A 3,512-nucleotide genomic window follows, 5' to 3' on the forward strand; every position below is an offset into this window, starting at 1 on the left:
ACATTCGCAGTGCAGCGTCGATGGTGGGGTCCAGCTTTGCCCCGATGGATGTTGTCTTTGTAGAGTTCGTTGGATGGACTTTGTCGTGGAATTAACACGTCAGATGTCCTTGTGAATGGACTTAGTCATGGAGCCATCGCGTCGGGTTAGCTTGAAGGGGTTAAACCGGACAAAGGACACGAGAGTTTTATACTAGTTCGGCCCCTTACGATGAAGGTAAAAGCCTACGTCTAGTTGTGATGGAATTTATTGGGTTTCGATGACCAGGGGGCGAATACACTTTTCCTGAGTCTCGAGTTGTTGTCTCTTGTTCCTAAACCGCCACTGGGTCGTCCCTATATGTATACACAGGCTGACGCCCGGTCGGTTTACGGAGTCCCGAGGCCGGCTCATACAAGTGTCTGGCTCGGTCTCTGCCTTCCTAACTTACAATACAAGTTATACGACTATGGCGGTTTACAACTATGGTCCCTAATCCGCCTTTGGGCTCTGGGCCTCTAAGCTTCATCAGTAAAGCACCATCTTCTTGGTCTTCATGGGCTTCAATATAGTTGAGGGTGAACCGGCCCCTCCTGGGCAGTTTATACTCAGTAGTTATATCCCCAACAGTAGGCCCCAGATTGATTTGAACCTGTTCATGTCAATCTTCAACACTTATAAAAATTCCATGAACATCTTCTTACGATTCTCGTAAACCGCCATGATGTCTTCTCCTGTTAACTTTGTTAAAACGCCATGATGTCATCTTCCGAATATCACAGTGAATCATCATGACGTCATCTCTGTATAAAAAGATAAAAAAGGTTCCCTTCATTTAATTAATTCCCAAAAATCGAGGCGACAACTACGCCCCTTGCCACTTTAGGCTCCTTGATTTTCGGGCCTGCCGCTTATCTCCTTGCCCCTTATAAATAACACCCGGGGGGTCCTTCCATTTTCTCCCCTTGCCTCTTCACCTCGTCTTCCTCCTCACGACCCGAAGAACTCAATATCGCCGCCGCCGTCGACCTCGAAGCTCTGCATCATCTCAGGCCGCTGCATCAACTTGAACACTCCAGAGATCTCCTCCGCTGCTCCTGAGAATCCGGTAAGCTTTCTTCCTTTAACCCTAGATCTCCATTAGGGCTTCGTGTTTATCCGTGTTCATCGATGTTCATCAGTACTTATCTGTTTTTCCCTTAGCATCTTACTGAATCTAGCTAGGCCTGATAGCCTCCTTTTGCGGCTAGATCCATAGCTTTAATCTGCCATACTATCACATCTTGCTGCTCCTGGATAAATCCCATCTGGACCTTCTCTGTTCTGCTTAACGCCATTGTAGGACTTAGAAAATTTTCTTTACTGAACCACAGGTAGATCCAAAATTATATCACTATTTTGTGAAACTTGTTTCTGCAGCTCTTAGTGAATTTCAGCTCTGCTGCTTCCCTCATGGCGGTTTAACTTGTAGAAAATCATAATCCGCCTGGTACCATTAGCCCTCATTTAAACCGCCATCCTGACTTGAGTAGCAATAGCCGGTTTAACATGTATATATACCTTAATTAAATTCCCCAGTTTGTGCACATCAATCTCGAGTCATAAACCGGCCTTCGCACTTCTTTTTCAGTTTATCTTCCAAAATGACCAAGAAATTCACCGCTTGCAGTTGGGTTCCTTCCCGAATCACAAAAACGCAACTTAACGGATATGTTCTAACTCGCGCTTTGGCCAAAAAAGATGTTCTTCATTGGCGAGTTCCTGGCCCTGAGTGCCCTCCAGTACCTCAAGATGGAGAAGTGATTGTATTCATGCAGCATCTAGACTGGGATTTTAGCCCTCCCAGTTCAAAGTTTTTCCGGGATGTGCTTGCTAGCTTCCAACTCCATCCTCAAGACATTGGACCAAATTCTATGTCCAACATATGCAACTTTCAAGTGTTCTGTGAAGTTTACCTTCAAGAAGAACCAACTGTTGAGCTCTTCGGAGACTTTTTCCACTTAAACCGCCGAACCGAATTCTCTGACGGCGCCAATACTGAACTTGGTGGCGTGTCGATTCAGAAGAGGAAGGAAGTCGATTTCCCTCATGCCAAACATCACAGCCATCCGAAAGACTGGAATCAAACATGGTTCTATTGTCAGAACACCGCGCCTACTGATGAAAACCCTCTGCCGGGTTACCTGCTCACCATGGCTCACAACCAAAGAATGACAAGCTTATGCACCTCAACTTGCTAAGCTCCAGGCTTTTCTAGCAAATGGCTTAACCGACATTGACCTCGTTCGTTGCTGGGTTTCATGGGGTATCCTGCCCTTAAGCCGCCGCTCCAGTTTGATGCATGAGTATACCAGGAACATCAAAGACCCTCAACAATATCATGAAATAGAAATGACTAACAATGAAGTCACTTAATCTGTGAAGAAGATGCTAGATGAACCGATCGCTGAATGCAACAAAACCGGATTGGCCCCCTTCTATACCTCCAACAAACTACCAGCAGTAAGAAGTTTACCTTTTCTACCTTCATTGATCCGTCTCCACTTTAATATTGTTATGATAACCCTTTGTTTGATTTTACAGGCCAAAGATCCTTTCTGGAAGAGGAAAGCTTCAGAACTACCGGTGAGGGCTCCTCGTGCAGAAAGCAAAGTCACAAAGAAAGCAGCCAAGAAGAAAACCATCAAGTCTTCTGATCCGCCCGAAGACGTTGATGAGTCAGATCAAGAGGTAGAATTTGACTCCCTTGGTTCATTTTTCATACACCTTATTGACAATGACTATTCCCAGGATGATGCAGAGGTCAGTCGTGTGGACCATGTAGAGGTAATCTCTCTTTCCTCCGATTCAGATCATGTGCCAGTTCAAAATTTTTGCCGTGCAGTTCGGAAAGTAAAATACTCTCACCCTCTTGCTCATTTGGATCCGCGATTTTCTTTGAAGACACAGCAAACTGAAGGTCATCGCACAACCCGACATAGTGGCCAGCAAGTGACTTCCTCCGGTTTGCCAGACACCCCAAACCGGAAGCGTCGTCCAGAGGTCTCTTGCTTTTTCAATAAACCTTATCCCTTGAAGGGTTGCTTCCGATACTCCCTTAATCCGGCTGATTCAAATTATCAGGTAACTTCTAACTCTTCATCTGGTGATTCATCAACCACGCAAATGCCTCCCCTCAAGACCGTCCCTTGGTAAGTATACTGGCTTTAACTTTGTTTTCTTGCGCCGATTTACCAACTAACCTCTGTTTTAATATTACAGTGCCAAAGCCCGACTAAGCAAGAAGGCAAAAACCAATGTTCCCACTGAGGAAGTTGACCCGGGAAGGACTTCAGAAGGTGGTGGCAGAGATGCTGACATCGCTATGGATGATCCTATACCTCAAGGTCAGGATATCTATGCTGATCCGCCAGAAGTCAACCCGGCCAGTCCTCATGCTGATCCTCCAAGCCCAGCCAAGGATGAAGATGTGCCAAGCCCAGCCAGGGATACTGTCAATCCGCCAAGCCCATCAAAAGGTCACGATGATGATG

The sequence above is a fragment of the Triticum dicoccoides genome, chromosome 3B (assembly GCF_002162155.2).
Source record: "Triticum dicoccoides isolate Atlit2015 ecotype Zavitan chromosome 3B, WEW_v2.0, whole genome shotgun sequence".
In the NCBI taxonomy this organism is placed as follows: Eukaryota; Viridiplantae; Streptophyta; class Magnoliopsida; order Poales; family Poaceae; genus Triticum; species Triticum dicoccoides.